Genomic DNA, 26,822 nt, shown 5'->3' with positions numbered 1-26,822 from the left:
TAAAAAAAAAAAAAAAAAAAACTTTAAAAACTTGCTGTCTGGCAGTCTAGCATGGACTGCAACCCACATGTCAGTCAGATGGTAAATTCTGTATATTTTCAATGGAGGCTTCTAAAACCAGCAATGCCCCTTATTGCAGAGAACGACCAGCCAACTGTGGTTGGAATACTAACCAATGCGAGGCTGGACTACTGCAATGCCCTTTTACGGGGGTTCAAAGAATTTAAATAAAGAGACTCCTGGTAGCCCAAAACTCTGCCATCAGACAGATTTTTTCGTAAAGCAGAAGAAGCCACATTTCTCAGTAAAGAAGACAAATACACTGGCTTCCAATATCTCACAGAATCCTGTTCAGGGTGCTCTGTCTGGTGCGTACATGGGATGGCACCAGCTTATTTGAGCACAAAGATTCAGCTGTATCGTCCTCTGAGATTGCTGCGCTCTTTAGATCCACACCTCCTGCAGGTCCCAAGGGTCAGAACGACCACATGGGGCGAGAGACGGTTTTCCGACTTTGGTCCCTGAGCGTGGAATGCTCTTCCGTTGAACCTTCGATGTCTAGACTCTGTTAATCTTCAGGAAACAAAAACGTATTTGTTTGCCTAGTTCAGACCGTTCTATCGTTAGCCTGAGCCCTTGTGACACCATGGTGAATTTTATAAGACCATCTCTGCGCCATTCGTGCCTGTTCCCCGCATAGGAATGCACGTTACAAATCTACAAATCAAATCACCTCTGTTTTCTCAGCATTAAGCTTCAGCCAGTTGTCGGTCATCCCTACCCTCCCTCCCCCCCACGGCTTCAAGGCAGTTCCTCAGCCATGCAGCCGTCTCAGAAGAAGAGAGATCAAGCTGCAAGATAATTTGCGTGTTGTCGTTGTACGAATAGCACATGAAGCCGTGGGATAGGATGAGTCTGACAAGTGGCTAAATATAAATGTTAAACAGAATGCGAGATAGAGCAGAGCCTTGAGGGACTCCGCAGACTAAAGCCATAACCTTAGAATAGAAAGGTGATAGAAAGACAGACTGGGACCAACACTCAAAACACAAAAAGGAGGAAGACCACACATGTACCTGTCCAGAGAGTCCAGCACAGGATAGACAGGTAATCAGGGTGGGGTGGTCAACAGTATCAAAGCCCCCAACAGGTCTAATAAAATCAGCACCCCAGTCCACCCTGGTCGACAAGGCGTGTCAGATCAGCCACTACTGATACAAGTAAGGATTCCGTACCCCTACCAGGACGAAGGCCGGATTGAAACGGATAATGAAATAGGAAGACTCTACAAAGGAACTAAGCAGGGTGGTCATCTGATTCCATCAATTTCATAAGGAATGGCAGAATTGAAATTGGGCGAAAGTTAGATGGTACAGAGGGATCCAATTGTGGTTTCTTTAAGAGCGGGATCACAAGGGCACGCTTCATCTCCTCCAGGATAATTCCTGCTGCAAACGAGTTGTTGACTGCAGCTGTAATCCAAGGGGCGATCTGGTGGAGATGTTCTTAAGCGTGGCCAAAGGGATACGGTCCAGGGGTGAGGCAGATTGAAATTTATTTATGGCTTCAGAAACATCCTGAACCGTAAAAGGGAGGGCTGGAAGAGGACGAAGACGTGACTGGGCAGTAGAATTGGCTATACCATTACAAGCGGTGTCGATTTTACCCACAAAGAAGTCAGCCAGGGAGTCGCAAAATGTTTGGGATGGGACATTCAGGGACTGGGTGGAAGCAGAAGAGGACAGCGAGCGGACTACATCAAACAGTTGTTTAGGCTGATTAATTGCACCCTCAATTCTAAGGCGAAAAAAAGTTTGCTTAGCAAGGCGTATGGCTGGCTGATAGGAGTAGCTAGACCAAGTTAAACATTGTCTGCTGGCCTATATGCTAACCCCAATTGTCTTTTGGCTGGTCTTCGCTTAGCCTTGAGGCAGTGCAATTCCTCAGTAAACCAGGGTTCAGAAGGGCAAATCTTTTGTTTACATTTTTTCACAGGAGCGAGACAATCGGCAGCTTGCTGAGTGATTGCATAAGAGTAGGCAGATTACAATCCACAGGGGCTCCACAGTTCTCAATAATGAGTGCCCAGCTCCAACATGGAGACTGTATGCCACTTAAGCTTTAATGTTTCCACTTTTCTTCCAGTACTACAGGATTAAAAGGAAAAGGGAAATAGAATAATCGCATGATCAGACCAGATAACAGGAAATGCAGCAAAGATTGATAGCGAAGGATCAGAGGAAAGTACCAGATCAAGGGTATTCCCTTACTGATGTGTAAGTTCATTGACATGTTGGCAGAAGCCCAGGTGCAGCATGGCACCCAGAAATTGTGTGGACAGAGGGTCATCAGCTTTGTTGGCAGCAAAATAAAAATTGCCAACAATAGTAAAATTGGGGTGATTTAGTTGTAATTCAGCCACCAGGGCTGGAAACTCATTACAAAACCCTCGGTCATGACCTGGTGGGCGGTATAGCAGTAAAACCGCTAGCGTAACAGAAGCAGACACTGGGATGCAAACCACAAGCGTTGCCATCTTGAGGTTGTGTTCCAGAGGAACTACACTAATCCTAATTTCATCACTGAAGATTATGACCAAGCCTCCTCCATGATATGAGGAAGCACGGTCGCTATGAACGATTTTGTAATTAAAGGGTAACATTTGGTGGACTGATGGGCCGGAATGCTCCCGAAACGAAGTCTGTGACAAAGAGTAAGTCGGGCGAGCATCATCTTACAGATCAGAACAATCATGTGAGTGCACAACTAGAGATTGCGCATTCATAAGGAGGCATAACAAGGTGGATGAGTTGACAACATGCACATCTGCCGTATTGGCACTTACCAGATCAAAACCAGCCGGGAGTAAAGTCTCCTTAGGTGCTAAATTGAGCAGGTCTGCAGGAGACAGCACACCAATATGAGACGTAGAGGTGTTTTGCCATGGTAGCTGGCCTCCCTGGCCATCCTGTGCACAGACAAGCACAGACAGGCTATGTGTGACTTCGGCATGTGAGGCCCTAGCCCGCTGCGCTGACGGGAAGTGCATCCATTTTGTCGACACATGGTATCGCACTAGCCAAACCCCTCCCGCACCCCAGAATGAAGCTAGACAACAGATCGCAATGCGTGTCTGTAGAGAGGAAGCCAGGCACCTTCCAGCGGGAGTCGACATATACAAGGAAACCAAAATTAAAACAAATCAATACTAAGTAATCAAACAACTTAAAAGAAATTAACACAGCGTCCAGTGACCCACCACTCATGCAAAGCGTGCTAAAAGGAAATGAACTAATAAAAAGGTAAAATGAATGAAAGACAGTCAGGAGAGCTGGCCGTACCTGGTGGTTGTATGAAAGAGATAAAGGTTGACAACTTACAAAGGCCGGGGGAGGGGAGGGTTCAGTCTGCCAAGGTATAGGGGCATACATTGTCTCACCCAAAGACATCCTCTCCTCACTCCCCAAGGTCCTCTACGCAGGTGATCCTCCCTTGCATATCCACCCCCCAGGATCGGGATCCTAGAGCAATGGCCTTTCCCTGGCCACCTGCGGAAGATGCAGGGGAAGTAGATGGGAGGATGCACTCACGTTCTTCACAGAACCGAGGTACGGGGCATAGTGACGCAGTATATAAACAACACCCAATGTCACGTCCTGCGCTGATGATCGAGCACTGAGTCAAGACAGATCAACGGCCGAGTCGAAGTCCACTACGCCCCATGTCAACTTTATACCGAGCAGTTGAAGCTGGAAGGGACTATCTATCTGATGAGAAATCTGCAGGAGAAGAATCCATAGAAAGATCATTACGGTGAGTAATTTTTTCTTCCCATCCCTTCACCGGACAGGGAACGTAAGAGGTTTGACGCATGGAGCAAGAAGGCGTTTGCGTCGAGCAGACTTGCACTGCGGGCTGTAAATGCATCTTGCGCCATGGCAAAGTTATCCTTTGGCCTTTGGATGGTGGTGGCCAATGCGGCTGAGTACATCCCAGATGGAGAGATGGACTGCTTCCTGTCCTTGATCTCTGATGGCAAGGAGGGGGAACGTCTGATGCAGTCGGGACTGGACACAGCAGACTGTGTGGGAAGGGCGATGGCCACTAGCACAGTGGTCAGGTACCACTTGTGGCGAGGATGCCAGGGTTTGCGGCTGATGTCCAGACCAGGCTGTTGGACATGCAGTTCGACAGCAAGAAAGATTTTGTTGGCACGAAGGCCGATGTCCTCCAAAAGGTCCAGTCCTCCAAGGCGACTAAGTGTTTGGGGCTCGCAGTACAACAGCCATCTGCATAGCTGTCGTCATGGAGCAGGGGTTTTCAGCCCTTTCCCGCCTTGGACCCAAGGGATTGTGCTCAGTCTCCCCCCTACCCCCTTAATCCCCTGGAAAGAGGGTAAGACGGGTGCTTCTTGAGAGACAGAGGTAGGGATGCCCAGAGGGAGGGCTTGGGGGCGCTGCAACAGCCAAAAGCACTGCCGCACCAAGGGTGCCAAGCCCCGGTGATGGGCTTTGCCATTCTTCACTGTGCGGGGGGGGGGTTCCTTGTTCACCCACTGAATAGTCGAAGACCACATCTGATGCTTTGGCCTTGCAGGTAATTCGGCAGGGATGTTGCCTTTCATTCCTTCAGCGACCCACTGCCATCCAGTCACCCCTTTGTCTCTAGACACTCCTTTGTCTCTAGACCTCATTCTACTGGAGGAGGTCTTTCAATTTCTGTCAAAAAGCGCGATCGAGCTACTTCCACGCTCATGCCGTGAAAAGAGGTGGTACTCCACCTATTTTCTGGCGCTGATGGAGGATGGGGCTTGCGCCCGTCCTGGATCTGTGGCTGTTGAACTTGTTCTTAACCAAGGACAAGTTCAAGATGGTTACTCCAGCCCAGATTCTACAAGCCCCCGATCTGCAGGACTAGTTGGTTCCCCTGGACCTTCAGGATGCCTACTTCAATGTTCAGATTAATCAAAAGCACAGGATTACCTGAGGTTCATGGTGGGTCAACACCATTACCAGTTCAAGGTCCTGTCATCCGGGCTTACTTCGGCTCGCAGGGTTTTCACCAAGCTGCTAGTAGTGGTGCTGGCTCGCTTTAGGAGGGGGAGAGCATGAACATCTTTCTAATGGATTGTGTCCTCCCATGGATTCTTCATCTTAGACAGATGTATATTCTCCTGCTTTGCAGCTCTCTGAAGCTTTTTCCAGCAGTGGACACCTTGCGCTCTGGTGTTGATGGTAGTCGTCTTGTTGACATGTGGTGACGTTGATGCGGGTACAAATACCACGCTCAGCACCCCGTGACCCTAGTTCCTTTTTTCCACATGCACAGCATGCCACCCAGGAACCTTGTCTCAGAGAAATCCTCTAGCGCATTTTCTTTCAAAGAAATTTCTTCAGATTTCAGTAGATCTTTTCATCATGTATACTATGAAACCCCTCAGGTTTCCAAAAAAATGTGGCTCACCGACCCTCAGAGTTTGTCTGTGTTGCCTCGGTAGCAACAGCATTGTGGTGGATTGCAGCTCGTGTCAAGTTATAACACCTAAAGCCTTAAAGGAGAGAGCCTCCAAATTGGGCTTAGGTTGTTCATCTTCGAAGTCCTCAAGTACAACACTTTCGAAGCACAGAACTGACTAAAAGAGCTCCACGACCAATGAGAAAAAACAGTCAGAGAAACACCATAAGAGATCTCACTCGAGAAGCGACTGCCATCAATTCTCTTCTTCCTCCGAGAAGAACAGGAGGAATGAAGTATTCGTTCAGACTCTTCTCCAGAAAGAGGGGTACGTTTCCATATACATCCGTCTCTACCTAGAAGAGTTTTGCATCAAAATGATGCTGGTTTTTGAGAAAGCGGGACCACCCATTCTCGCTTCCTCCGGGAAAAAGACCATGAATCCCACTGCGTCCGACAAAGCTGGCACTGACTCGGTTGACCAACCAACTCTTGCGCCATAGACCCTGAGACCGGTGAAATCCTTGATTCGAGAACTGTCGATGCCACGAACATCATTGGCAAATGATGCGTCATTCGACGTTCCATCAGCGCTGTTGTCAAAAATGCATTCATCGACAGTTGAAGATCCCTCGATTATATTTGCTACGAAGTCTACAAGGGGTTTTATGCCCTTTTTCCAGTACATTTTCGACGGGTTTGAGCCAATGGGTCTTCCTCCTCATCCTGGGGAGTTTCAAAAGGAGGAAAAAAGGCTCTCTCATCTACCCTTTGCCCTGCACAACGCAAGTGGCTTGGACACTTCCCTTGAGGTAGAATTCCCACAGTAACTGATGCCTTAGGTTGGGGTCCCCCAGCTGGTGGCATAACGAAATGTGACTTGACAGACCCTCCTAGTCAAAGGCACAACCATTGAAATTGTCCTTCCCTTTCACAATTCCATCAAAAATCCCCTCATTGAGCTATGGAAGATACCCTGGTCAGGGCCAGCAGTCCATAAGGATTTTGCAAAGAAATCCAGACCAGCCTTTTCTGATCCAGACATCCAGCACCTGATAGTTTGGTAGTACAGGATGTGACTGTGCTAACAAGGATAGTGCCTATCCCCTTACAGGGGTGACAAGCGTTATGACTCGCTAGCAAAAACATTTTTGACTCTGGCAGTATGGCACTAAAAGCAGTTAACGCTTCTTGTGAATTGTCTACATACACACACATACCATATCGTCTGTCCCCTGAGGGGGAAATGAGGAAAGGCTTCCTTAACACTGTGGAAGATGGAAATGAAGCCATGCGCCAATCCCTTCCATCAGGACTCGACGGGGCGCCTGTGTCGGGAGATCTATGGCAGTGAGTTCTGTCATGCAAAGATTTGCCTGACTCAGAAAATCAGGGTTTGCGCAGGATGTCCTAGCAAAACTTCTTGACATGCCTTTGGACAAAACACATCTTTCTCCAGCATGGGGTCTGGCATGGATTCACATGCTCATGAATATTCCCAGTCGTCAGGCCGGGAATCCTCGGTAAAGAAAAAATCAGTATCAGTTTCGTTTCTGATCTGTCTTTCTTAGTAGTAACCAATCACTGATCTCTGGGTCATACTGCCCCCAGCCAATGACTGCCCTCTACCTAAGCCCCTCCCCTGGCAGCCATCCACAGATTTTTACCGCACGTTCAAGTGTTGGGAGTCCTCGTGTTTTAGCTCTCAAGCTTTTACTGCGTTTTCAGGAGATTTTTCTAATTTTTTTCGGTTAATCGAGCCTCAAGCTCCACCGTTTCTACTTCCGATAACGGTGACCCGTTTCGGAATTCTTCTACGCCCCTCGAGGGTGAAGTTTTCGTCGAGTTACGCTTCTTGGAGGATTCCAGAAGATCTGTGGCCCACCTCAACGGACATGGCCCAGGACAAGGGAAGCTCGACGCCCGGATCCAAGCTGTTCAGGAGCTGCCCAGGATGCGGATTGCAAAATGTTTTCAAGGAGGACAAGCATTCGAGATGTCTCTACTGCCTTCATGAGGACAAGACGCACGTGGAGAAGGACTGTGCGTTCTGCAAGAACCTGTCGGAACGGACCAAGCAAGATCGTCGTTCCCGCCTCGCCGCCTGGCTGGAGAAGGGCACAGCAGGTGAGAAGGCAAAGAAAAAGTTTGAGCGGTCTTATAAGTCCTGTGAGGGTGCCCCGGCGACGGGGGCCCAACAGAAGGCCAAGCACTGCGAGTCCGTGGGCACCGGGAGCGCCGAAAGGTCAGGTTCCTCGTCTGCCAGGCAGGGCGCGACTTTCCCGGCACGATCAACCACGAGCCAGCGCTCTGGTTCGGGGAAGAGGAAGTCCGATAACCCGGGTAAGCTTCTGAAGAGGCCCCGGTCGATCTCAAAGGGAGCCGAGGGGGAGCGAGGCGATGACCCTCCCCCCAAAGCGAAGGCCCAGGACACACCTAAGGTGGTGAGGGCCTTGATCCACCCGGTAAAGGCCTCTATCGAGGTTGTCACAGCGGCCCTGGCGAAGCTGGCAGAGGCTACGCCAGTGGAGGCGGCCTCGGGGCCCAGAGTTTCCCTGCCGCCGCGGAGGAAATCCTCTTTCAAGACCATCGTTAAGACCCCCGTGAAGACCCCGGCGGAAAAAGAGGGGGGGGGGTGGCCATTACGGACTCGGATTCAGCCTCCGAGGAGTATCCGGTGGAAACCGTGAAAGGCCTCAACGAGAAGCGACTGCCATCAATTCTCTTCTTCCTCCGAGAAGAACAGGAGGCACAGAAATTCAGGATGGTCACCCTCCAGCACGTGCTGGGACAGCTGGAGGAGGGCGACTTCCTATCGTCACTGGACCTGGAGGATGCTTACTTCCACATCCCCATTCTAAAAGGACACAGAGTTCCTCAGATTCGTAGTCCAGGGGCGTCACTACCAATTCAGAGCCCTGCCGTTCGGATTAAAGTCGGCACCCAGGGTGTTCACCAAGTGCCTCGCACCTGTGGCGGCGTGGCTGCACCTGCAAGGGACCCACATCTACCCCTACCTGGACGACTGGCTAATCCGTGCAAGGTCAAGAGAACTCGCTGTCGAACACAAAGCGAGGACCGTCCACCTGCTCACGGAGCTGGGTTTCGCCATCAACTACCCCAAATCCCATCTGGTCCCGTCGCAGGTGACACTGTTTCTGGGAGCGAAGCTCGATGCAGTGAAGCGACTGGCATCTCCGTCGGAAGAAAGGACGAAAGCCATTTTGGGCAAGGTGCAGCTCCTGTTAGCCACGGATGTGGCCAGAGTGAGGTCCATCAAGTCCCTCCTCGGGATGATGTTCTCATGCATCTATCTTGTGCCCATTTGCAGACTTCGGATGCGTCCGCTACAAGAGTTCCTCGACGCCCGCTGGATTCAAGCGGCGGGCGGCTTCAAAGACAGGATCCCGCTCGACGAGGAGTTCCGTCGGGCGATTCTATGGTGAGGTGCCCGTGCGCACCTCGCGGCAGGCATGGACTTTCAGGCCCCGGCGTATCAGGAGACGGTAACGACGGACGCCTCCCTGGAGGGCCCACACCGGAGATCTCCATGCAAGAGGCCTCTGGCTCCCGGAGGAGAGGTCTCTTCACATCAACATCCTGGAGCTACGAGCCGTGTTCTGGGCGCTCAAATCGTTCCTTCCGTCCCTCAAGGACCAAGTGGTGAGGATCTTCACCGACAACTCCACCACGATGTTCTACATCCGGAAGCAGGGAGGCACCAGATCCCCAGCCCTATCCAAGGAGGCCCAGGATCTGTGGCACTGGGCCGTCGCCCAGGGGATGTTTCTGGTTCCCTTCCACCTGGCAGGAATAAAAAACACCATCGCCGACTCACTCAGCAGGGAGCTGCGCTCGTGCCACGAGTGCGAACTACACCAGGACCAGGTGGATCGGCTCTTTCAACGGTGGGGCAAACCCCAGATCGACCTGTTTGTGACGGCGACGAACATGCAAACCCTCCCTCCTTCCCCTCTGCGGCTCTTCACTTGGTCATACTGCCACTTTACGTGCTACCAAATCTGAAGATGGCTGCCAGGGGAGGGGCTTAGGTAGAGGGCACTCATTGGCTGGGGGCAGTATGACCCAGAGATCAGTGATTGGTTACTACTAAGAAAGACAGATCAGAAACGAAACTGATACTGATTTTTTCTTTACCGAGGATTCCCGGCCTGACGACGGGGAATATTCATGAGCATGTGAATCCATGCCAGACCCATGCTGGAGAACAACAGTTACACGTAAGTAACTTGTTCCTTTAGGCCAAAAGGCAGATGACTGCCTTGAAAATATACAGGCGTACAAGATTGCAGCAAAGTCTCTAGGGGCTCCCCCAGGGTCAGAGATGCTTCTCTCTACCTTCTATAGGTAGAGGAGGTAAGACGCAGACAGCTTCCCCGTCTGTCCCCTCCACTGTGGCCCCTGCCACAAAACCTCTTTAAAGACTTCTGCCATGCTACACCTGTAGGGGGGTGCCTGTCACACCATTTTCATGGATGCTTCAGGTAGTCTGTCTGGGTTACTGCCTCCCCTTTTTGAAGAGCCCTCCAGATTTCCCCCCTCTGACCAGACGACTTGTTCCAGACACCCTCCTGAAAAAGGTTTCATCTCTTCTGTAGAAGGGCACCATAGAGTTGGTACAAGAAAGGAACAGAGGGTGGTACTCCCACTATTTTTTGGTCCCAAAGAAGGACAGAGGTCTGCGACCCATATTGGACCTGAGACGCTTGAACAAGTTCCTCAGGAAGGACAAGTTCAAAATCGTAACACTCTCGCAGATCCTTCAAGCCCTAGAAATTCAGGATTGGTTGGTGTCACTCGACCTACAGGATGCTTACGTCCATGTACGATTCATCCAAAGCACAGGAATTACCCGAGGTTCTTTCAGGCTTACCCTCTACCCAAGGGTCTTCACCAAGCTGTTGGCGGTAGTGCCAGCCAGTCTCAGCAAATGAGGGATTCACGTCTTTCCTTAATTGTCCAGTTGGTTAATTGGGGCACGGTCTCCAGATGAAGTACTGGATCATCTCAACCGCACATGCCACCTTGTTCACAAATTGGGCTTCTCCCTCAATTTAATTAAGTCTCAATTGACAACCCTCTTAAACGCTCCAATTCTTCAGAGCGGTCCTGGATTCTCCCTCGGACAAGGCTTTAACTCCCGGGGAGAGAGCTCTACACATCCTGCAGGTGGGTCACCAAGTTCCAGTACAACATCTGCCATCCCTGGATGAGGTTGCTCGGCCTCATGGCATCCTGCATCATCCTGGTGCCAGAGGCTTGATTGAGAATGAGATCGCTCCAATGGGGCGTTAGATCTCAATGATCGCCGATCTCTGGCAGTATGACAGACTATTCAAGTCCCGAGCGATGTTTCTCAGGATCACCTGTCGTGGACTTGCACAGAGAACGTGATGGCGGGAGAACTGTTTGGCAGCCGCGGGCAGAGGCGACCGTAGTGACAAACACATCTCTGAAAGGCTAGGGCGCTCACCTGAAAGAGCCGACGTCGAGCGTCTTGTGGTCCTTGGCAGAGACAAAACTTCACATAAACGTGTTGAAGCTGTGGTGGTATCAGACTGGCGCTGATGGCCTTATTGCCCTCCATACAGGGGAATACTGTCCTGATCATGCAGTACATCAAGAATAGAGGTTGTGTAGGCTCACTTTCTGTGTGCAAAGAGGCGATGCAGCTCTGGTTCTGGATGTTACAGAACCAGATCTCCTTGTTGGCAGTTGCCCTCACTGGGAAGGAGAATTATGATGGTAGTCTCCCTGAGCAGGCAGGGCTCGGTCTCCCACCAGTGCAAGCTGTGCCAAGAATGTATTCGCCCGCTGCAGAACCCCTCAAGTGGATCTGTTTGCCTCCAGTGTGAACAGGAAGTGCAAATGTTTCTGCTCATGGGAATTTCCCTTGAGAAGAGCAACGGGGGGGGGGGGGGGCGCATTGGTGGTGGACTGGAACTTGCAACTCATGTATGCTTTCCCACTGATTCCTGTCATACCTCAATTGATCAAGAGATTGAAAAGTGTAAGGAAGGCATGGTATCAAAAATAGACGGACACAAGTGATTACAGTTCAAGGGTGTTTATTAAACTGTATAGGTAGGGTAGAGAAACGCCTAATATAAACCTAAATCTAAGATGGGAGCAAGCTACGACCGTCAAATCAATATAAGGCAGTCATAGTCCCGTCTTGTCAAATAAAAAGCGCCTAAACTAAGAAAAACCTATTGCCAATCCTTACGCTAAATACAAAAGAGTGTGGCATAAGGCTCATAAGAAATAAAGAAATGTTCACAAACAATGTCAGCATGCAGTAGTCGTGGTCTCCCTTCCCCACGTTTTGAGCACAAGACAAGGCGGGACTCTGGAGCACAGGCTCAAGCTTTCCCAGCACGAGACGACAGTTCTGTTTTCAGCTATCAGGATCTCTGATGGCCAAGGCTCTTGCTCTATAAAAACTCTTGTCTTTGAGGGCCTGAGGCATTCAAAATAAAAAAAAGGTTAATTTCTGCCTGCATGTTGGGTGATGCTTTCACCCCTGGGTCCCCCTCTTCCGGGCGCAGACCCCTCAAATAGTTCCCATCAATATCAGGATCTTCAGAGATTATCTCGCCTGCTTCCGAGGATCTGATAGTTCAAATAATCAAACAAAAAGTTCTTTTGGATTGTACTTGGGGTGACAATTCTTCACCCTTGAGTCCCCCTCTTCCAGGCACAGACACGTTTGTGGTCTTCACAAATCTAATGTCCTTTCAAACAGTTCAATGTGGACCTTCCTCTCTACCTAGTTCACTCTAGCCAACACACTGTTGCTTTGGGACTTAAGACTTTGCCCGTTTTTCATCGGCATCCCTCCTTTGGGTTCACTCTTGCCAATCTCATAGTTCCTTCTACTTTCTTACCATCTTACAAGTGCGCTGCAGTAGGGAACTGTGTTTCTTTCTTTTATCAAGAACTTGCTGGGCTGCTGTGCTGACTGGGAAGCAGACTACATCTCCCAGCAGCCTTGTAGTCCTAGCTGTTACATAATCTGAAACCCGGCGCGAACGCGCCGGCGCGAAGGGGGCAAGCCGGTCTGTGCCGGTCCGTGGCCGGACGTGTCGGCGTACGGGGGTAAGCTACTTTTGCCCTTTTGGTCAGTCATTCCTCACTGTGATTCTTCAGGGCGGCTTTATCGCCTTGCAGACAGGGTCCATAGGGGAATCCTACCTGATATATATATATATATCTGTCACATAATTTTGGGAGCAACATAGGCAAAGTGCTGTTATTGGTTCACCACAAATCCTCCGCCAGTTAAGGAAGGTTTCTACCTGCATATGCAAACAAAATCGCAGGAAGGGGGGGGGGCTATAAATAACGAGATGGAAGGGAAAACTAACATTGAACCAACACAGGGGGGTTCAGGGAAGCTCCTGGACATTAATATTGGCCTACTCAATACACGCTCCTTAACTAAACACGCGACAGACATCAAAGACATGATTAGATCCAACAATTTTGACATTTTCTGTGTAACAGAAACTTGGCTTAAAGACCCAGTGGGGCCTGCCTGCGAGCAGGCCATACCAGATGACTATACTATTTACTTTGACAACAGACTGCAGGGCAGGGGAGGTGGGGTGGCAATTATTGCAAACAATAGCCTCAAACTTTTTAAAGTGAAACTGGGATTCAGTGGATGTGAAGCTTTGCACCTGAAACTGGTGTTTTCACCTAACAACTGCCTCAATCTAATAGCTATATATAGACCACCGGCACTGGTCTCAGACTTCTCACTGGAACTCTGCTCTTACCTAAACACGCTAAGATCTGTTAACGTATCGACGGTCATCATGGGAGACCTGAATCTATGGCGAGGGAATAAGAAGGACAAAGGAGCCATCGCTCTGGAAAAAGCACTGAACAACCTAGATTTTAATGTACTTAACAAAGATCCCACTACCCCTCAGGGTAACCAGTTAGATTGGTTGTGTGGATATAACATATCCCTGCAAGACTGCAGAACCACACCATGTATCTGGAGTGATCATTTCCTGATATCGGCTCATTTAAAATTGCCTTCATACGCACATAAGTATAACCCGCATATTAAAACAGCTACTAGAAATTTCAAAAAGCTAAATAAGCCACAGTTAAAGACATGCATTGATAAAATACTGAGTTCCTTTCAGGTTCACGACACATGTGATACTCTTCTAGACAAATATAACAAGCATCTTCTCGAGCTGGTGGAGTCTGAAGCACCCCTCACTACAAGGTTTGTTAGGAAAAACAACAACAGCCAAACATGGTTTACACCAGAGCTCCACTCACTGAAGAAGGAAAAACGGTCCTTGGAAAGAAAATGGTCCATAGATAAATCTGAGGTTAGCAAAAATGAATGGAAAAGCAAAGATAAGGAATATAGGGACAAAATTAAGACAGCTAAGGCGGAATTTTTCAACTCTGAAATAGAGCATGCAGACAACAAGACCAGCAAACTCTTCAATATTCTGAAGAGTATTGAGAAACCTGCGTCCATCACTCCTCCTTTTATGCCCACAGAGGCAGATTGCAATACGGTCCTAAATGCTTTTCAAGCCAAAACGGATAAAGCCAGACAAAATATTATTAAGGCTAGATCCTCTGCTAAACAGGATTTGCCACCAACACAAATGAGGGCAATTATCAGAGAACAGCTTTTCAAATTTGACCCCATTTCGGAGGCAGATATGCTTGAGCTGCTGATTAATATGAATCCTACTACTTGTGCAGAAAACATCCTACCTCCTAGTATCATCCTCCAACACAAAGACATTTTTGCCCCGGTCCTTCGGAGAATAGTAAATGCATCTTTCCAAGAGGGCACAGTCCCTAGAGATCTGAAGAAAGTCACTATCACACCGCTTGTAAAGAAAGCTGGCTTGGATCCCAAGGACCCAGCTAACCTTCGTCCAATAACTAACTCGAACTTCATACTTAAACTCCTAGACAAGGTCGCAACACAGCAACTCCAACATTTTGTAGAAATCCAGGAAGTCCTGCACCAGCAACAGTCAGGCTTCAGGGCGTCTCACAGTACTGAGACAGCCATGCTGGACCTGCAGACTCGGATGCTGAGTTTGCTCGATAAGAACAAGTTAGGGTTGTTAATGCTCCTTGATCTAAGTGCCGCTTTCGACCTAGTGGACCATCATCTACTCATCAAGGCACTTAGAGAAAACGTGGGGTGCTCTGAAGGAGCCCTGGACTGGCTTTTGTCATTTCTATCTAACCGCCAAGCTAGAGTCCACTGGGGTAACAGTTTTTCTGATCCCTGTGACATCCTTTTTGGAGTTCCCCAAGGTGCTAGTTTATCTCCCATGCTATTTAATATATACATGCTCACTTTGTGTAGCTTATTGGGGGAAGCAGGTGTGTCGTTCACAAATTACGCGGACGATACCCAACTCATATTGGAATTGGGGGGCAGACACCACGCTATGGACAGTGAACTGATCGCCAGGATTTACATGACAATAGACGACTGGATGCAGGCAAACTGGATGTGCCTAAATGACTCAAAAACCGAATTGATGATGTTCGGTTCCAGCCGCCAGCTGGCAAATTTGGGGCCTGAGTACAATTCTTTTCTAATCAAAAATGCCACCATTCAGGTGGCTCCTACAGTGAAAACACTGGGTATGATGGTCAACTCTGCGGTCGACTCCCATGCCCAGACCAGCTACCTGCAAAAGAACACAGCGTATTACCTGAGATTAATGAAAGCTATCAAGCCGTTTCTTAATGAAGGTAATATGGCCACGATAGCGAGAGCCATTATTCTATCACGGCTTGATTATGGTAACGCTCTGTTGTTGGGGGCCTCTTCTAAGGACTTATCTAGCTGCCAAGTGATCCAGAATAATGCGGTCAGGCTTGTCAAGAACTTAAAGAAGAAAGATCACACCACAGCAGATAGACTATCATTACACTGGCTCGGGGTTGAAGAGCGTATTAAGTTCAAGGCCCTCTGCTTGGTGCACAAGTGCTTCTACGGCTCAGCGCCGGTATATTTGAAAAAGAGCCTAGTGCCCTACATACCGAGGAGAAGTCTACGCTCGGAGGGTAAATGTCTGCTGTCAGTCCCTAACTTCAAGCTGAAATCTGGCTTGGGCAGATCTTTCGTGGTAATGGCCCCCAAATTATGGAATAGCCTGCCCGAAGTGCTGAGGTCAGAGGTAGACCACCTTACCTTCAGGAAGCACCTGAAGACATACCTCTTCAGATGAAAAGCCTGGGGAAAGCAATGTTTCGGGGTCCTTAATAGGCCGCAGTGTTTGTCACTTTATGTCTGTCTTGTTGTTGCTGTATTGTTAAGTGCAAGCGCCCTGATGCCCACGGGCTACCGGCGCTATATAAAATAAAATACAATACAATACAATACTTACCGGGATGCTTTTATTTGCTCCACATCCTCTATTTTGGATTTCTTACCATGTGGGATTAATTTCCCTTACTCACAATCAGCTGCCAGTCAGAGGTTTGACTGTACAGAGGATTTTACTAGACCCCCGTATGACCACTTTAACCCTCTTCTCGCTTTTTCAAAGGCCTTCTGGTAGTAGTAGTTTCAACAATCGGGTAATCGCCCAGAGTTTCTCGACTGAGCACCCATGTGGTGCCTGGCTCATCTGCAGCTGGCTTTCCCCTTTTACATCAACAGTTCTTTCTACCTTTGTCAATCAGCCATTTGCTACTTTTGTTCAACACAGTTCGAGTTCTTTATCGGTTCTCCCCTTGACTCACCGGCTGTGATGAACCACTTGGCTTTCTTCGTATCTGGAGTCAAGGCCGGTACCACGGTAGCAGGCGTCTCCCTCTGTCCTGCTTATCAGCATAGGCACGCTCCGTGTCCCGTGGACACTTGGGCTATGGTTCACGGTCTTACAATTCGTTCCACGGAGGTCTTACTGGTCTTGGTCGGAAAGGGCAAGGTCACTTCTCTCCTTTTCACCCTCTTGGTGCGCCGTCTTTCTCCTCTTCTTGGACTGCCGTGCCTGGATAGCTGTCTCGTGGTGCGGTCTGCCTTGCTCGTATGGTGCTCTCTTGCTCCACCTTTTATCCCTGTGGGGAAGGGAAAGGGGCCATCAGGTGTGTGAGATTCAGGTCAATTGCCTGACTTTGCCTGACCCTTGTGTTGGGACACGTCATGTAAACGGCTATGGTGTTTGTCCGTCTTTCATGAAGTGCAAAAGTGTTAGAGTTGGAAAAGGGGCGGGGGTATAAGATTTGAATATCCTACAGGGTAGGATGGGGAAAGGGTGTTCTACCCGTCAGTGTCACACTTCCACTCCCCAAGGACCCTCCATCCAGGTGATCCTCCCTCAATGGTCCAACCGCAGGAACTGGATCCAATAGCGATGGGCATGTCCTGGCCACCTGGATGACAGATCCCTGGGGACTAGTCAGGGAGACGCCGTCGGGTTTCTCACAAGAGGTACAGAACCGCCATGGTCCCGATTGCCCTGTACTGGGCCAGAAGGACGTGGTACCCCGGACTTTCTGGATATGGCCATTTGTCGTCCCCGGAGGACAGCCCTTCTCTCTCAGGAGGGGAGGGAGAAGGGCTGGTTCTTCACCGAAGCGTAGACATGCTCAACCTGTATGCCTGGCTACTGAAAGGCTAAGGTACTGGTATTGTGATCTTCTGGAAGAAGTAATGAGGTATTGCTGTTAGCCAGCAACTAAAGCTCTATACCGCTGCCGTTGGAAGACATTCTGCAGCTGGTGCAGAGAACAGGATGTGGACCCCTTTTTCTGTGCCATCTCAAAGCTGTTGTCTTTTCTTGTTCATTTGGCAAGACCGAGCCTTCAGGTAACCACTGCCAAGGGTTATTTAGCTGCGCTCTCTATCTTAAGCACACGCCAGAACAAGGGTTGTACTTCTCGATCCCCTTGGTGGTTCAATTTTTAAAAGGTCTGACTGACACCTTCCCTCCGACCGCCTTCTACCAGCACGGGACTTAACCTCAGTGTTAACATTTTCTCATGGCCATCCCCATTTGAGCCGCTTCATTCGAGTCTTCCGAGGCTGCTATCTTGGAAGACTGCCTTTTCGTTCACCATTTCCTCGGTGTGAAGAGTGAGCGAATTGCAAGCCCTGTCCTGTAAGTCACCTTTTACAAACTTTACCAAGAACAGGTTGACACTTAGAATGCGTCCCTTGTTCCTTCCAAAGGTCATATCAGAGGAGGAATAAAGGCTGCATAGGCTTGACCCCCCCGAGGGCTTATGAGTTTTTACATTGCCAGGACAAACCAATTCAGACTCGAAGACCAACTGTTCATTGGTTATAGCGGCCCGAAAACAGGCAAAGGAATAACAAAGCAAACCATCTCAAGATGTATAGTGCTTTGTGTTTCTGAATGCTACATGCGAGCGGGTAAGGAAATCACTGAAGGGTTCAGGGCAAACTCCCCTAGGGGTGTGGCAGCTACCTTTGCTTTGTAAAGGATATCGATCAGGCGACAATGTGGTCCTGCCTACACACGTTCACAAATCACTATTGCCTGGACACAGTATCCTCAAATGAGTCTCATTTTGGCAGGGCTGTCCTCCAACAAGTGGTGACATAATCGCCATGGAGTTTGTGCCTTCCCTCCTCCGTAATTTCTTACTGCTATGGGAGTCTATCTAAAATGAGGAATCCCTGGGAGGACACAATCCATTAGAAGAACAAATTACTTACCCCTGGTAATGTTCTTTCTACTAGATGTTGCTCCCACCGATTCCTCATCGCACTCCCAACTTACTAGAAGGTTAAGGGGCTTTCTAATACAATTATGCAATGACACTCCTTTAATGCCTAAAGGACGAGTTTTTGTCTCTAACCCCTAACGCGGCTGTGCACGTGGAAAGCAATTTGTTGTTCCCTACCTGGACGACTGGCTCGTCCGAGCTCGCGCCCCAGTTCTAGTGTTGGAGCACCTTCTCTGCACATGCCCTCGAATATACCACCTGAGCTTTTCCTTGAACTTCAAAGTCTCAAGTTTCTCCATCCTGGTCCCTCTGATTTATCGGTGCTGATCTTGGACACTCGCCTCTGCAGGGCCTTCCCACCCAATGATGAAGTGGCGAACATCATTTGGATGGTCGATGTCCTCCAATCCTGGGGACCAGTCTCAGCCTCAGTCTAACTGTGCCTTCTGGGCCTCTTGGCCTCCTGCATCCTAGCGGTGCCTGAGACGAGACTGCGCATGTAATTGCTTCATGTGCTTCTCCGTTGCTAGTTGTTGCAGTTTCAGGACCACATATCGGACCCTTGCAGGTCTCGGGTCAGGTGGCTCAGGATCTTGCGTGGTGAGCCTTACTAGACAACTTGCTGTAAGGTGCGTTGTTTCACCAATCTTGGCCCCAGGTGACGACGGTCACAGACAGATCTCTGAAGGGTAGGGGCGCTCACCTTTCATACCTTACAGTGAGCAGATTGTGGTCGCCTGCGGCATCTCAGGAACACATGAACTTGAAGGAGCTCAGGGCGGACAACCTAGTGGACATGCACTACCTCGAGAAATGAGGTGGTGTGGGGATCCTTGCTTGACTGTGGCTCATCTAGCTGGACGAGAGAATTTCACAGCAGATGCTTTGAGCAGACAGTCGTAAGCCTCCCATGAGTGGGATCTCTGTCGGGAAGTTCTGGAGGAGATTTTCTCTTTACCTGGAACTCCACAAGTGGGCCTTTTCGATTCCAGTGCCAACAGGAATTGGGAGTTGTTCTGTTCCAGGGAATTTCCTCATTGTGGGGCTCAGGGGCACACACTGACAGTCGAGTGGACTGTCAACCTCCTTTATGCATTCCCGCTGATTCCTGTTGTTCCGCTGGTTCTCAGGAGATTGTGCCTGTTTGGAACCACAATGATCCTCATCGCCCAAGACTAGGCCCGGAGAACGTAGTATCTGGAGTTTTGGGACATATCCATCTACCATCCCTTGCACGTTTAGAGGAGAAGTGACTTGCTCTCAAATTTGGAGGGGTGGGTCTTCCACCTGAACCTCAGCAGGCTGAACCTTCATGCTTTGCTATTGCGAGGTTGAAACACAAGGAGTTGGGCTTGTGGGACGTTGTCCTTGATGTGCTCCTTTCAGCTTGGGAGGCCTGCTACGAAATCCATGTATGCCTGCAGGTGGTGTACATTGTTGATTTGGTGCTGGGAGAGGGACCTAGATCCTTTTTCCTGTCCTCTGTCCCCTGTATTGGATTTTCTGTTATCTTTTGGCCAAGACAAGCCTGAAGATTGGCACTGTAAAAGTCAATGCTATTTTGGGGTGAAATGTCCCCGGAACAGGCCTCGTTTTTCACAATCCCCACTGTTATTCAGTTCTTGCAGGATTTGTGTAACCAGTTTCCTCCCCGCCAGTTTGTGGTTCTGGCTTGGGATTTGAATTTGGTTTTGACGTTTCTTATGGACTCTCTGTTTGACCCCCTTCATTCCTGGTCTATTAGATTGTTCCCCCTTACAGTGATTTTCTTGGTTGCTATCACTTCCGCAAGATGGGACGTGTGAGCACCAGGCATTGTCTGTTTTACCTCAGTTTTTGTTTCCTCCAAAAAAGGTGACTGCGACTGAGACCCTCCTTTCTGCCAAAGGTGGACAGCCCAAAAGTGGCTTTGTATTTTCATCTCTATCAAAAGATCCATCTTCCTGAGTTGGTTGCTTCAGTGGTCTGTTTCAGGGAAACGTGTTAGACCTTTTGCAGGTCTCGAACAGAGTTTCTAGAGACCTTGCGTGGTGGTCCCTGCGAGACAATCTTTGCAGAGGGGCGTAGCTTTAGAAGCCTTGGCCTCAGAATAGTGGAGGTCACTGATGCATCTTTGGAAGTTTCGGGCAGTCATATGTTGAAACTAATGGTGCGTGGACTGTGGTCTCCCTCACAGTCTTGGAAACAAATAAACCTACTGCAATTGAGGGCAATCATGCTGGCCCAGGTCGCTTTCCTACCTTCTGTGATCAGCACATGCGTACTAGTCCTGATGGACAGCGCAGTGGCCATGCACTACCTCAGCAAGCCAGAAGCAACATGACTATGGTTCTGGGCTCTGGAGGATGACTTATCTCGACAGCAGATAATCTTGCAGGAACAGAAAATATGATAGCGGATGCCTTGAGCAAGCAGACTTAGGCCCACTCATGGGGGTGGGACCTCTGCCAGGAATGTCAGGATATGTTCTCCCATTGGGGCACTCCTCTGGTGGACCTCTTTGCTTCCAGTGTCAAAAGGAAGTGTGAGTTATTCTGATTTAGGGTATTCTCCTTGGTAGGGGACTCTGACGAGGAGAAGATTGTCGACTGGACGTTAAATCCGCTCTATGCGTTTCCGACTTTACCTGTGAAACCGCTGGTTCTGAGGAGGCTGTGCCTATTATCGTCCACATTTTGACAGCTCTGGGCTAGGCCTGGAGAATGTGCTGCTCAAGGGTTTCTGGACATGTGCATCTTCCTTGCCAAGCACCTCCTGAAGAGAGTGGATTTGCTCTCCGAATAGGAGGGGCGGGCCCGCAAACAGCCTGAGTCTTAATGCTTGAGTGCTGAGCGGTTGAGATGAAGGGAGTGGGACTTGTCAGACGTTGTCATGGATGTGCTCCTCTCAGCTCGTAGGCCTGCCACAACGTCCATTTATGCCTGAAGGTCGCTTACATTCTCAGTTTAGTACTGGGAGAGGGATTTGCACCCTTTAACCTACCTCATAACATCTGTTTTTCGATTGTTTTTCTTTCTTTGGTCCAGGCAGGCCTGCACAGTAACACTGTAAAGGACTGCAGCAAAATCGATCTATGCCTGTAGGTGGCATAGGTGGCAGGTTTTCAGCTTGGTTCAGGAAGAGGGACCGGGATGCTTTTATTTGCTCCACATCCTCTATTTTGGATTTCCTGCTGTCTTTTGGTGGGATGGTCTACAGATTGGCACTGTCGAGGTGTTTCTGACTGCCCTTACGGTCTTCAAGGGAACCCTGGAGCAATGCTCTTTCTTCACAATTCCCACTGTTGTGCATTTTCTGCAGGGATTTTGCAGTCCACACGCCAGTTTGTTGTTCCAGCATGCAATGCGAGTCTAATATTGATCTTTCTTATGAGTGCTCCATTTGAGCCTGTGCGTTTGTTTTCATAGATTGCTCACCAGTGTGGTGATTTTCCTGGTTGCATCACCTCTGCAAGGCGAGCGAGTGACTGTTGTGTTAAAGCTTCCTGTTTATTTTCCCAAAAGAGAATGTGATGTTGAATGAGGCCATCTGTCAGAATTCGGACTTGTGACTCACCTGTTTAGTACTTGTGGTTCTCTTCTTAGAGTTTGCTGGTTTCTTTTTTCTGGACGAGTGAGCCTTGTAGAGGTAAGGTCTAGAATCCTCTGAATCCAGTCTGCTGGGAGACGAAGAGCACACTGGTTCCTGACTCCCAGCCGCGGCAGCTCCAGGACTTGGGAGGTGTTCAGTGTTCCTGGAAGGATCCAGGACAGAACAGGGACTGGAAGGAATAAGGTAAGCGAGGCTCCAAATACAGAGGTCGCGGAAGAGAGCGTATGGAGAGACCAGCAAGGATAATGAGGGCGGGCACCAGGAATCTCAAAGGGAACAGGGCTAGGAAGTTTAGAACACAACTTGCTGGAATGAAGATGCAGGCAAGCGGAGCGTTGACTCGCCGAAGCGCGGGGCGTCTCAGTTTTCAAGGAAGCATGAGTACGAATACAGAAAGACTAGACTGCGCCGTTCCTTGGCGTCGGCCATGTTGAAAGGGATCGGAGTAAATGGTTATTGACTGAGGGACCAGGCAGACCAGAAGGGTTGATATCGCCGATTCATGACACCCTACGTCCTCCGAGGGTGGTCTAGACTTCCATCTCTGAAAAGACCCATCTTCCAGCATTTTCCTCTTCAACCTTACCCTTCCAAGGCAAAGGAGCGATGCCATTTGCTGGACCCAGTGCAAGCACTCTGCTGCTATGTCACTCGGATGAGGCGCATTAGGAAAGAGGACCACCTTTTCATGTGTTATGCTGGTGTCGATGGAGCCAGGGCTGTCACCAAACACACTGTTGAGGTGGATTATTCTCTTCATCCCAGTATGCTATCATCCAGCTGGCAAAGATGTGCCCAAGGGTTTTGGCACTCATCCCACCAGAGGTGTAGCTGGGCCCATGTATTGTACCTTTGCCAAGCGGCTGCGTGGGCTTCTCGGCACACATTTGCCAAACATTACTGCTTGGATTCTTTCAGGGCAGGTTGCTTGCTTAAGCAGAGCGGTCCTCCAGAATATTCTGGTTTAGGTGGCATCCTCTTGCTCGCCTCCCTCGTCCAGATCTTACTACTGCTACTGCAGTTTGTCATAGGTTAGGAATCTGTGGGAGGAAGGAATTCATTTGAAGAGCAAATTACTTATCGGTAATGTTCTTTCTGATGGATGTTCCTCCCCCAGATTAGTCATCTCACTTCCAACCTACCCCTCTAGTACACTTTCGTAGGTTCTGCAGTCCCTCAGCAACAGAGTGCTAGAAGAAAACACTGAACTGATGTCATAGGGTGCAGTGCCTTGATATATTCTGGCACCAGTGTCCTCTCCGGTGCATAGAGGCATGGAAGGGAGCCCTGCTGCACCCCACGGTGGTAGAAACGTTTTCGTAGATCAACAGCGTTGGAGATCAAATAACATGGATGAGGAATCTGTGAAAGGAACATCCATCAGACAGGACATTATCAGAGGGAAGTCATTTGTTCATCCCTTCTGATCTGCCCTTGGAATTTCTTAGTCTGCATCTCTGTGGGGCCTGAGGCTCAGCTGCACATTTGGTAGTTGGCGGTGTTCTCAGTATCGGGGCCTTATGTCAGACTTGTTACAGGTGCTTGGCCATGTATCAAGACCTGTTGTGGTGGGCCCTGCGAGAGAATATACTGAGGGGAGAACATCTACATGAACCTTGGATGCACACCTGAACGGTCTGCGGGTGCACAGGCTGTGCTCCTCTGGTGAAGCAGGAAACCCATCCGTCTACTGTCATGTAGTGTACGGGGCGTATATGCGCTGGTGCAGAGATGCGCTGCGCTTTCTGGTGTTGAACATGTTTCCAAAGGTAGCTGGCGTTGGCGATTGTTTATCATAGAAGAGTGATCCGTAGGAGGAACATCAGAAAGAACATTACCGTGATAATTTGCATCAACGCCCCACCTATCCCAAAAGTGAATTGAAATGCCATGTTTGCTCCCAGTTCTACTGTATCTTTTTTCTGTGTGGAGTGTGAGAAATTGGGTGGTATTGATGTGTAGGGCCACACCCATTTTACTATAAGCCATGTCACACCTGGGTACAATGACGCCCAGGAGGCAGTGACTAACCTAGTCATGGAATTACACCTGTGTCCCTTTCCAGAGCCCTAAGAGCGAACAACATCAACTGTAAGTGACTAGTTCACGTTCTCTTCAGTGTTTGTTGTAAAGTATTGGCTTTTGAAAATGCTGCATTGTTTAGGTTAGACATGTTTATACCCATGTGTAATTGATCATCACTCTGTTTGCTTTTCAGGTGAAAATGAAGATATTCAATGCAATGAACTATCCGATTACTCTTCAGACGGAAGGATCCATGAACTACTAGTTTCTTTCCATCTCTTCAGTCATTGATTTACCGGAACTACATGTCCATGAATTATTGAAACCCATGAATCGCTTTTCCACCTTTGTGGGTTTCCCTTTGTGCTAAGGGATCACTCATAATCCCACTCCATTAATTTATTTCCAAAAAGGAAACATTGAGCTCCGGATCACAGCTGTCTTGTGTGTGTGTGTTACTTCAAATTTTAGAATGATTTGACACAAGGCTTGGCCCTTGCATGAAAATAAAATGGCGTTTCCATTACCCTATGAATTGTAAATACCTTTATGTATGGGCTGAGCTTGCATTGTTTGCGTGCTGGGCGACCTGACCGTTGCAGGGTTCCAGATAGCTCAGGAATGTGTTTAGCGGACTCCGATTATTTGTTAAACTACATATGTGTACCGATAAGCTTATAAACTTGAATATTTCAATACTAAAACAAGGCAAGTATAGAAGTAAAGAAAACTCAAGTTTATTCAAAAGACATAATAATCTTGTCCCTGGAAGATCAGCAGCTGCTTGCATCTGTTCAAACATCTGGCCTCACATTTTGATTCCTGTTTTTTTAATGTCCGCAATTTTTAGAAATCTGGACTGTTCTTCTCATCCACGAATAATGAACATGCCAGGAAAAAAACATGAATTGCTTTGCAGTTAATACATTTAAATACTGCAAAACTGTCTTAAACTCATTGTGATTTTTGTGGACACCAGTGATGAGCTAGTAGGTTAACCACAATTGGCCCAATCATCCAGATTACTGAGTATGTATTGGACCGCTCCTTTTTATCAGTGCGATTCTTCAGAAGATTGGCTGGATGGGCTGCAATTGCCAAGCAGTGACCTAGGACATTTTCCCTTTCTGGAATCCTCACACTGTGCTCCTCGCAGAGAATGTCTTTCCTGCATGGCCTGACACATGTAATGGCGCCCCTTTATCACTCGTGTCGCACATCTACTTAAATCCACACTTACAGCAACTTCAATTATATAGCGAAGAGGGCTCCTTATCCAGTTTCTTAATTTTATGGAGGGGTCTGTAAAGTGTTGTATATGGCTTTCTGTGGCAGTCACCACTCGCAGTTGGCGTTCAGTGTATAGAGGGGGGTACCAGGGCACCATTTTGATTCGGGTGATGAATTCTATCCTGGGGTAGTCTCAGGCGCTGGCCTTCTTTGTTTTTCTCCATTGTTGGATTTGGTAGCTTGGGTTCACTGTTTTGATTCACTTTGAGGACGTGCGCCTTGCACTTTCTCTGGAAACCACAAATTCTAGGCATCTTTCCAATGCTTGAGCGTGCCTTCAGCAGCTTGTCAAGCAGCATTAAGCCTGAATATCAACAAAGGCGTTGGTCTTGAGTCGCTGAGGTGGCTTCAACGTCCCACCACGGTCAGTGCAAATATTCTTTTAGACTGTTGCGGTGGTTGGAACATTGGCCAATGTGACGCTTTAGGGTGGCTGTTGAGCTGGCAACATTTGGTTTGTGTGTGTCAATATTGAAAGAAGTTTACCTTTCCTGTTCCCAACATCATGTAGACACCTGCATACCAGCTGCACCATTGAACCCTGCCCACAGCTTCCTTTCAGAACCTGTCTCATTGCACATGTATTGTTGGCCAAAGGAAGGCTCTGCACCCTTTAAAACAACACGTATTAATAGTCCTTGCCCTTTTTGTTTTAAGCTGTGCAGAAGTAATTGCAAAACGACTTGACTACCAATGTGTAGTAAAAATGGCAATCTAAACTGTGCTCACTCTGATAAGTGTTTCATGTCTGCACTACCACAAAACCAAGAACCAGTGCTTTGTTCACACACACACAAAATGGAAGTCAACGTTTTCAGGTTCATGGTGCAGAAAATGCCTCGACTGTACAGATTCTAAGCACTTATAGATTTCTTTTAACTTTACTTTCTAAAATATTAAATGTAGATGTCTCAAATTGTCACTTTGCACAGTACAGTGCATCTTATGTTTTACACCACAATTTAACTACACATTTGTGTTCTATTATCAGCCCGGTCTCTGATATACCACAATGTGTTGCTGAAAAGTCTCTATTTATTTACTGTAAGTGAAGAGAAAAGAATACAATAATAAAACATTTTGGACACAGTGTGTTTAGTGTGTCTATTTTTATTTACTTAACCTTAGAGAAAACAAGCGTCCAAATGTATTTCTTATTGCTTCTAATGGATTCTTTCTTCCCATGGATTCCTCATCTTTGATGTCCATCTCCCAGTGCAGCGGTTCGTTAGAAACGTTTCCACCGCCAGGATGCACAGCGCAGCTCTGTGTGTGCTCCGCCCTAAGCCTTAGTGCGCCCCGTGCCGGGTATGACATCAGGGTTAGTGTGTGTGTGTGTGTGTATCTGAATCTGCTTAGATCACATGCTGTGCATAGGCCAACATCTAGTGGAAGCTGCAGAGTATTAGTTTGTTTTTCGAAACTCGAGAATGGGCGTCGACACAGGGCGTGCCAGTAATACTATCCCTAGTGTGACGTCCACTGTACCCATGATCCCTCACGCGTGTAGGACCCTCAGATTGTTTTTTTCTGCCATACTTGTCGGAAGCATTGCGTGGAGTTCCCTGGCTTTCAGCCATATTTTGCTAAAATATATAATTTCCCCGTTCTTCCACTCCCACGTCGAGACATCGAAGTTCGAAGATCGACGCCGGTCCGGAGAACAAACAACTGTCGAGACGACACAACGGACTTTGGGCCTCGGAAGGCCTCTGGCCTCGGCCTGGGCCTTG

The 26,822-nt window shown here is 48.5% G+C and overlaps 1 protein-coding gene across 5 annotated transcripts in view; it reads left to right on the top strand.

Moving 5' to 3' along the window:
• Nucleotides 1-26,179, top strand: part of OPA1 (OPA1 mitochondrial dynamin like GTPase) — a 1,475,337-nt gene extending 1,449,158 nt beyond the window's left edge. For 2 of the 5 annotated variants that reach the window (XM_069617417.1, XM_069617415.1), the window contains one exon: nt 23,993-26,179. The gene's annotated coding sequence lies outside the window, so the exon portion shown is untranslated. The remainder of the gene's footprint in view (nt 1-23,992) is intronic. The other 3 variants (XM_069617416.1, XM_069617418.1, XM_069617414.1) reach the window with 2 other exon arrangements.
• Nucleotides 26,180-26,822: the final 643 nt, after the last annotated feature.

This window comes from Ambystoma mexicanum, chromosome 10 (genome assembly GCF_040938575.1).
Source record: "Ambystoma mexicanum isolate Mex_15411 chromosome 10, UKY_AmexF1_1, whole genome shotgun sequence".
NCBI classification, from domain to species: Eukaryota; Metazoa; Chordata; class Amphibia; order Caudata; family Ambystomatidae; genus Ambystoma; species Ambystoma mexicanum.
The sequence above is the reverse complement of the archived record's forward strand: the minus strand, read 5'-3'. Positions and strand labels throughout refer to the sequence as shown.